The sequence below is a fragment of the Microchirus variegatus genome (assembly GCF_963457635.1).
Source record: "Microchirus variegatus genome assembly, chromosome: 21".
NCBI classification, from domain to species: Eukaryota; Metazoa; Chordata; class Actinopteri; order Pleuronectiformes; family Soleidae; genus Microchirus; species Microchirus variegatus.
This window is the reverse complement of record NC_139822.1, coordinates 6,344,104-6,354,147: the sequence shown is the minus strand read 5'-3', so window position 1 is coordinate 6,354,147 and position 10,044 is coordinate 6,344,104.

The following is a 10,044-nucleotide window of genomic DNA, read 5'->3' as shown; positions in this document are numbered from 1 at the left end:
CACAGCTGCCATCGTCTCACTCTCAAGTTGGCCTATTTCATTTTCCTTGGTGCTATGAAAGAACACAAAGTGGCCTGTAGAGACAAAATACACTATCATAACCTGATGAATTAGTTTCTAATGATGTCCTGTACCAGCACGCTTTAGCATGAATCACAAATCCAAAAATGATTGTGTTCAGTCATATCAATTCCAAGTTCATGTAGTGAAAATAAAATTTAACGTAAAAACGTTCTTCAATTGCTCAATTGAAAATAGGTTTGAAAAAACAAAACAAGTGATAATATGTAAAAACTAATAGGTGATTGACCTCACGTTTCTGTTTAGAACTGGTTATGATACACTGAACATGACACACAGGCTATTGTTATCCATTTCATTCACTACAACTCAAATTAATGTTTGGATTATGTAAATAGTTATCAGTGGTTACAGTCAGGCTTCATGGGGCCTTGTAGTCTGTCATTTGTGCTTTGATAGAAATGTAATATTATGTATTTGAAATTACAATAAACACCATTTATAGGAATGAATATGTATAAGATATCAAAATGTGTTTCTTCCCACACACTATTGGTGATCAGGGGGCCCCAAGCAAAAATGACTACTAAAATGACTACTGGACAAAGGGACCATTCAAAGTATCATTAAATCATAAATGCATGCATTAATACACATTATGTGTCTTCTGTCTGAAGTAAATCACTTATCTACTAACTCACCCAAAGATGAGTCAGTGGTGTGGTCCCTTTTTGGTAATAATTGGAGTAGAGCGGAGTGGGACTGGCCAGAGAGCCAGTCCCACTCCACTCCAGACTCTGCTGGAGGATTGTTCACCCAACCACACAAGTCCATCTCAAAGTCACAAAAACCTGCAGGAAATAGACAGAAATGCATGCAGCATTCAGCCATACACACACACACTCAAACACAACCAACCGCAGTGTCCCATCCCGAGTATTATACACACATTTGTATCTCGTCAACAATTGACTTGTACTGTGAAAGATTTACTTGGCAATAAACCTGATTCGTCTTCTTCTTTCATCCGTTTCCAGTATCACTTTATTTTGTCTTTACGTGTTGAAAAATGGAGGACCAAAAAGCATCACAAATGGACAAAAAGAGTTTTAAATGAATAAACTAACAAAAAGGCAAAAAGTAAAACATAAACCGAAAAAACATAGAGCAGAAACGGGAGAGAAGAACAATAAAAATGTTATTGTTCTTCTCTCCCGTTTCCCGTTTCACTTCTGTGAATTTCAAACATATTATGTTTGAAATTCACAATTGTCACTAACCTGCTGGGGGACAGGCACCATTCAGGACAGTGAGGTCGTCAATGGCGATATCTCTCTTCGGTTCATCCCCAGCAGTTGCTTCAAAAATGACCTATCATGCAGAATCACATATTCAGTTAGGAATATATTTGTTTTTTACATGTAGGAAGTTGGTTCAAACATTTTCCAAAATCCAGTACAAAGCATATGCTGTAAATAAAGATGAGCAGGTGGAGTATGTATCTACCTGATATGAAGTACCTGGGCTGAGAAGTGTTACTCTTCCATGTCTCCAGTGTCTTCCCTGATCTCCACTTCTGTGCCAGAGCTTCTGAGGATGTCTGTTGCTGTCCAGTGTCTGCAGGTGCACAGTGAGTTCACCCACTCCACTTCCCTCCATGTAGTACCAGAACATTAGACATTCCCCATCCAGAGGAGTGGGCTCCTCGACTGCTGTCATGATCACGCTTGTAGACCCCACAAGTTGATGCCACAATTGGGCACTCAAGTAATAACCTACAAGTTATGAACACAACTGAATATAATCTGAATTTGTACACATGTTTAGTTCCGTTCAAAATGACGGATTTCTTGAAAAAAAAACAACCTTAAAAACAAGCAACAGCCTTATTCTAGAACTGTCATGGCAGCATTATTTTAGTCAAATGAGAGATTAAAACCTTGCTCTGTCCCCAGAGTGTGATCTGCATTGGGGCCAGATGAGTTGGCTGGTAGAGATGTCCCCCTGATCCGGTCCCAGGTAAAATTTGCAGATGGTTTAGACTGAAGACCACAGAGGGAACCCTGGAAGGTGCACTCTTTCTCAGGTGGACAAGAACCATTTGCAGCACTGTACACCACTATGTCATCGATGGCTATGCTGCCTTGATTACCACCCACAACAGCTTCTATAATAAACTGGAAAACAACACGACTATTAAGTCTGGTTCTTGATTTGCAAGAAAGTTTTTTCATGAAAAACCCTCACTTTCTTAGTTGTTCAACTGCTTGTTAAAGCTCAAATAGAGTGGTCCTGTTGCACATATATGTTAGTTATGGAGGTCTACTTACATACATAAACATACATAATGGTTAAAAACCTCCTAGTTGCTGTAAACGAGCCGATAGAAATCTCTCTTTTCTGACGCTGTCCTCAGCCGCGATATTTCAGACATAAATCTCACACCCAGAAGACAGACTGTGTTGTGATTGGCCAGCCAGCGTAGAGCCTTCCCAACTGTCTTGTGATTGGCCAGTACCCGGAAGTGACATAATCAGCACACGCGCTCTCAGAAGTGCAGCTGCCCCCTCTGGAACGGTGGATGCACTGCTACTCATTATCAAAACATTGTTTTAACAATGTTTAAAAATAGCTTCTTCACGACTCCCCGCCGCAGTCCCTTTTATGACTTTGACCCGGAGTCTGACCCAGAGTCAGAAGACAGTCCGTTGTGGAGGTGTTTATTCTTCTTCTGCGGTTCAATGTACGCAACCGGACTAGTGCCCGGAGCAGGACGATCTGCTGTTCAGGAGAACCGGTGTTTACGTAACCGGACCGGGTATTTTCAGAGATCTCGCTGAGCCCGAGATTACAATAAAACACAGTGTTCTCACCAATGGCTGAAATGTTTGTTTAGAACCTTCAGGGCTTCATAAACAAGGTAATGACGCAGATACACACTAAAAAACAGCGTTAATTGGAACTTCCTGTCTAGGTCAGCTTTAATGCAAATATCTAATCAGCCAATCACACTGCAGCAACTGCAGTAGACATGACGTTAGTGAAGTTTAAACCAAGCAACAGAATGGGGAAGAAAGGAGATTTCAGGGACTTTGGATGTGCATGGTGCCAGATGTGGTTGGTCTGAAACTGCAGATCTATTGGGATTTTTTTGCACAATCATCCCAAGGGTTTACAAATAATACCCTGAAAAAGACAACATTTCCGATGAGAGGCAGTTCTCTGGGTGTAAATGCCTTTTTAATGCTAGAAAGACAGAGGAGAATGAATAGACTGGTAGGAGATGAGGACAGACAGGAACCACGCTGGGCGCCTGACACGATAGTAGGTGTCCTGTGTACCCAATAAAGTGGCCATTAGCATATATAAGAATGTCCAATGAGCACAAAATCACACACATCAAAAGTCCATTTCAACTAATCAGTTGTTTGACAAGAATACAATGATTATACAGCTAACTATAAGAAAACATGTAAGAAGTGTTTGTGGAATTCTGGGTTGAAGACTGGTATCAAGTTTCTACTAGAAACAAACTACTTTTCTTTCTTATCAGTGCACAAAACAGAGGATATAAAAACATCAAATAAAAATAACAACACCTGTATTGGCTTGTCACTGTAGAAGGAAAGATCAGCAAATCGCCATTTGTTTCCCTGGGTGCCATGCCTCATCCAAACATCCATCTCTGGCTGACCTGGTTGCTTTGTTCTAAATGTCAGTGACCCTGATGGAAATATGTGAAAATCACAAAATTGACTATAAACTAAAAACTGATGAAATTATGCATTTACTTTGTAAACTAGAGCTGGATTTAATAATATTGTACAGAAGTACTGCTATAGGGACAACAAGATACACACCAATGCTGTTTCCAAATATGTGGTACCAGAAGCTAACACACAGGGCTTGACCTGCAGGCTGAGGGAAGCTAACAAGTCTGGCTGTTGACAAGATATTTTGTCCGACTGCAGCTTTGATGAGCATGCGGTAATCTGTAGGAACAAAAAAAACATGATTAGCACGGGCTTTGGCAGAAGTTAACCACTTAAGCTCCACTTATGTATATTAAAATCATTACATGCTGTTACTAGTCTTTTAGTTTTCTCAGTGAGGCCAACACCAGTGGCTTTAAATTAACTCCAATTTAATGGCAGTCTATGGGAAAATTAACCTTTCTCACTTGATTTAAAACACCAGTAAACATTTTCACATTGCAGTTAATAGTCTTAATAGCTAGTTTCAGGTTTTCTTCAATCGATAAATAAATCATGTTCCCGTTTACAGGATGAAAAAGCATGGTACATAATGGGTGATTGACAGATGCTCTTTCTTTCAGCTTCTCCTTTTAAGGATTGCCACAGTGAGTCATCTGCCTGCATCTTGCCCTAGTCCTTGTGTCCTCTTCTGTGACACCAACTGTCCTCACATCCTCCCTAACATCCATGAACCTTCTCTGTGGACTTCCTCTTTTCCTCCTGCCCTGTGGCTCCATCTTCAACAGGCTTTTTTCTGATATAATCACTCTCTCTTCCCTACACATGATCAAACAATCTCAACCTTGACGTTTACATTATTTTTTTAATCCTAGTCACTCCAGATCTGAGCATCTCCAGCTCTGCCTCCTGTCCTGACTTTTGCTGCTATCCTTCTGTCACACATCAGCCCTGACACTCGTCTCCACCCTGCTTACACTCTCTTCTTCACCTCGACCAGGCTCTCTTCCACCTGTCCACTACTCTCATGACAGATTCTATCATCTGCGTGGCTCGACAGATGGTATTGTCCAATATGTGCCTGGTTGCAGGTGATATATGTTAACCTCTGGTTGCAAAACCTCATCCAAATCCATCCAGCCAAATCCTCAGGCTTCAAAAAGGAAGGTCACTTGGTCTTGAAGAGCCTTAAGGTGGCAATTTCAATGTTTTTTTGTTTTTTTTTACCACAGAGTAACTGCTAAAATGTTTTCTGTCAATAAGATACAATGAATTTTACAGATCAAAAATACAAGTTTCAACTTTAAGCTATGATATGATTGCCACAAAGTATAAAAAATACATACTCTTCTTAGTTTCGTCTTGAAATTTCCTCTCCCACAAAAGACTGGAAGTGTAGTCATGGTACCATGAACATGTGTCCATTTCAAAATCACATGAGAGTTGGTCTGATCCTGCAGGGACATCACCCTCTCCACAGTTTTCAAAGCTGATGTCATCCAGCATGATGTCCATCGATTTTAAAAATGATGGTGTGAATGAAAACAGCAGCTGCAGAAACAGAAGTGTTATAATCTACATTTCAAGACAGTTCAAGACAATTGAATCAAGGTTTCTTTCTTTAAAAAAGTAGACTAGTGTAACAAGATGAGACGTCAGCAAACAGTCAGGATAGATTTACCACAGGAATGTCTTTGTACGTACATACGTCATTAATTGTTGCTTGCAGATATCAATGGTTTTCAGGAAAACAACTCTTATTATCTTTAACCTTTAGCATTCAAGTAAAAAATTCAAAGACTGAACTGACCTATAGTGTAAAAACATTTAACTTTTTTTCCCTGTTGGCATGATCACACGTGGCTAACAGTTGTGACAGGGAGGATACTAACAAGAGGTCATGTGATCACATAAGTCCACTATTGGTCATGTGACACTGCTGCAGCCAGGGCTTCTTCTGTGAGGTGTTTCACTGGTTTTTGAGAAACAAGTGGAAGTTTCAATGCGTAATATCATTTTGAATATCTTTAAAATAACAATCACAAATTTAGCTCAGATCCATGGTTCTCAAACTGTGGTACGTGTAACACCAGTGTTACGTGAGCTTCCAATGGTGGTACTTTGGAAGATACTTACAAGGATTTTTGATTGGTATGCGCAGAAAATGAAACAAATAACAAGTTTGGTATAAAAAAAAGTCTTAGACTATACCCACCTCTAATGGACAGTCGGGATATTTTACTAACCTTGTATCCTCCTGGCTGATTACCAATTAGGACTGTGTCATTTTGCCAACTCTTTATTGTACTAGTAGGAATCTCCAACAAGTCTCTCTCAGCAGTGTCTCTGACCATTTTTAATTTAAGGCGTGATGATGATGATAGTGGACTGTCAGTATAAATGTAGTACCAGAAGCTGAAACACATCAAATGATTTACATTTGCATTTTGGTAAATGACATCTTCAAATCTTGGTTATCTGTGCAGGACATACTGCATGTACATGTTTTTGTGTGTGTTTATTCTTTTTTTTTTTTTTTAAAGTACCTGATCTGACATGCCAGCGCTGTGAGTGTATCAACAGAATATTCCAAATTAGCACTTTTATTTGCATGCATGACATGTCCTGCAACAAGCAGATAAACATATAATTATATTGCAATGAAAATACCTTTAAAGTAATAATAATAATCATTATTATTATTATTAGAGACATAGAAATAGCACTAATGAATTATCACAGAATGTAAATATTCACCCCAGGGGCTTCCTGTAGTGTGGTCCTGTCCAGGTATCGAGGTCTTGTTTACCATTAGCCGTTTCCAGCGATTTGAGGCATCTTTCCAACCACAGGTGTGGAGCTCAAAGTCACACACACCTCAAGAAAGAGAAAGGTAACAGAGAATTCACCCAGAAACAGTTTATTATTATATCCTGATGTTTTCTACATCCTTCCAGTGTGAGTGTATGTTTATTTCTTATCCACTGGAATTGGTCTATGTATTGATAAATATGCTGAGAAAGTTTAAATTGCAGAACTGTCATTTTTTTTCATATGCCAAACCGAGATAACTTGAATAAGTTTGGTGCATCTTATTTATGCCTTTACTTCACACCACCTTTTTTTTTTTTTTTAAATCAATAATGGCATAGGCATAGAATAATAAAAAAAATGCAATACATTAGTTTTATTTCTCCTTTTTTTGCTGTAATATTGTTTACTTTGGGTTCCTTGATGATTATTATTAGCAATGATTAGTCAGGCTTATTGCAAAGAAAATATTCTATAAGAGTTAAGCAAAATTTAAAAAGATGGACTTAAAATCAAGGACTCAGGGACCTCGTGTTCAGAAAAGATTTCCATTGAAAATGATTTACAGGAAAACCAGCATACCACATAATTCCTCGTCAGAGCCATCTTTACAATCCCTCTTAAAATCACAGACCATTTGAGTGGAAAGACATTCTCTAGACTTGCAATCGAACTCGCCGTCCTGACAAGAAGACACAGTGACCAACAACACTGTGGAGATAACTATATTATTAAGTCAGTTCAATGTAAACACACATTTTCTAACCAAAACAACCACTGCACAATTGTGTTATTTATGAATGTCACCTTTATTTGCATATAACAATGCACAATGAGATAAAAAAAAAGTGTAAGGTATTTAGTTGAGAAGCCTCTTACCTGACAGAACAAATATTTGCTTCATGTCTAAATAAACATGACACACGGACATGCTTCAAGAATTTCGGATTTTCTCAGGACTGTCACCTCAGCTAATTCATTACGAGCATATGACTCGATTATTGGAGTGAAGCCTTTACAACAATCGAGCTTCACAGTTCACGGTCCTTATCAGTAAAGCTCAGCTTAAAGTCCACACTTTACTCAGGAAACAATGTTACATTTCTGTTTCTTGTCTTTATGGCTCTCAGTGTCTCACTTTACGTTAGTGAAGCAGAGGTTTACGAGTATGACCTAATGTCGTATGAATGCTCCAGGTGATAGTACAGCCACAGACTTTGATAATTTCCTGTTGTCAGCAGTATTATATCATTTCTTTTGACGATACAGTATTTGGCACTATCACAGAATCTGTCAGAAATAACTCAGAATGATTCTGTGATTAATATGCCTGTTTCTACCGTGGTATGCAAAAGTTTGGGCACCCCTGTAGATTTTCATGATTTTCCTTTATAAATCATTGGTTGTTTGAATGACAAATTTCAGTTAAATATATCATATAGGAGACAAACACAGTGATATTTGAGAAGTGAAATAAAGTTTATGTAATTTACAGAAAGTGTGCAAGAATTATTTAAAGAAAATAAGGCATGTGCATAAATTTAGGCACCCTTGTCATTTTATTGATTTCAATACATTTAGCACTAATTATTGGAACTCAAAATTGGTTTGGTAACCTCCGTGACCCTTGACCTCCATACACAGGTGAATCCAATCATGAGAAAGGGTATTTAAGGAGGTCAATTGTAAGTGTTTCTCCTCTTTGCATTTTCTCTGAAGAGTGGCAACATGGGAGTCTCAAAACAACTCTCAAATGACCTGAAAACAATGATTGTTCAACATCATGGTTTAGGGTAAGGATACAGAAAGCTATCTCAGAGATTTAAGCTCTCAGTTTCAACTGTGAGGAACATTGTGAGGAATGTGAAGACCACAGGCCCAGTTCTAGTTAAGTCCTGAAGTGGCAGACAAAGAAAAATCTCAGATAAGCAGAGGTGAAGGATCTGAGAAGTCACAGTCAACCCACAGCACTGTAAAAACGAAAAAGTTGAGAAAACGTAAAATATCAAGGCAACATGATGCAAGAGATTTTTGAGTTTTCTCAACTTTTGCCAGCTGTTGTTGACTTAACTAAGATTTTTAAGTTTTGCCAAGAGTTCTGCCAACTCGGATCTTTTTGTTCACATTATGAGGATAATACTGTGAGACTAATTAAGAACTTCTTGCTTGAATGCAATGTATTTCTACCTTCTTTAAACAAAGATATTCTTGTTGTATTAATATGCAATTATTCCTTCAATGGCATATATTTCTTGATTCACCCAACACAAATATTCTTGTTGAATAAACATACATTTTACCTTTATAAATCAAGCAAAATTTATGTTGCTACAATTTTAATTTAAAACTGCTCAATAGATGGATAATTAATAATACAGACTACAGCAGAATGTTATCTGAGCTTTTTTTTTTCCCGTTGCTGATCTCCGGCTCCTGGTGTTTGTTGCTGAGCAGGAGGACATTTTTGCTTCGGAGTGTAGGACAGCAGGGTGTGAGTAAATGGAGAGATGGAGAAGCCTCGGGAGCTGAGGGGGAAGCTCTGGTCAGTTTTTACGCATTGTGCCAAAGATGGTGATCTTTCGTCGCAGCAGCTCCTCTGCCAGCCCAAATGAGGAAAATAAATGATCAATAGTCACAGTCACCCTCCCAGCCCCTCCGTCATGTCCAACACGACCCTCTCTGTCCTTGGTTTTGTTTCTGCAGCGCACCAGCTGCCCAATAGACGCCAAAAGAAGGAGTCCAAACTAAGCCCGCACGGTGGTGGTTATCGAGGTCCTTCCACTCGGGCACTGTCCTTCTCCCATGCAGTTTGGTTCATTCCATGATAAGTTTTGTGATCTCCGTGGTGAAAAATAAATAAAAAGTGTCAATCAGCTCACTAACAATGGCCACGGCATAGCGGGGAGGTTCTGGAGTTAGTCCTGAGTCTGGAGGCTTGAACTGGAGCGTCAGGGTGTTTGCTGGTGCCCAGATTGCTCCGTTTTTGAATTTCCATAAAAGGTCTGCTAGTGTCACCTCTTCCCCAAAGTCAGAAGAGTCAGTGGAGTTGGTGGGACACGGGAAAGCCCCCGGGAAGTACTCTTCATCGGCTGAGTCGGTGTCCAAAGCTGATGGAACGCATTGCGCTCCGTGCGCTCGTCTTCAATGACCATGTTTAGCGCCTCCGTGGTGCCGCTGTGATGCTTTATTGTGTGCGGTTTGACATGCAAAGTCCAGCTATGCTCCTTAGCTCTGCACAGACACCTCATCACCTGTATACCTGTGATCATTGCAGCGCGGCGCACAGGTGCACAGATCGGGGTTTGTTTTAGCTCCAATCTTTGCTGTACATTTCATGTGCTGGGAAATCGCCTGCGTTATGGATATTTCAAAAGCTGTGGGGACCCCACAATTTAGATGTCGGGGTGCTTTGGAGACTGTACTTTGAAGTTTTGGTGCTTTGAAAGTTTGAAAAAAAAAATTTACATGAAAGGAGGGCATGGGAAAGGTGCCACTTGAA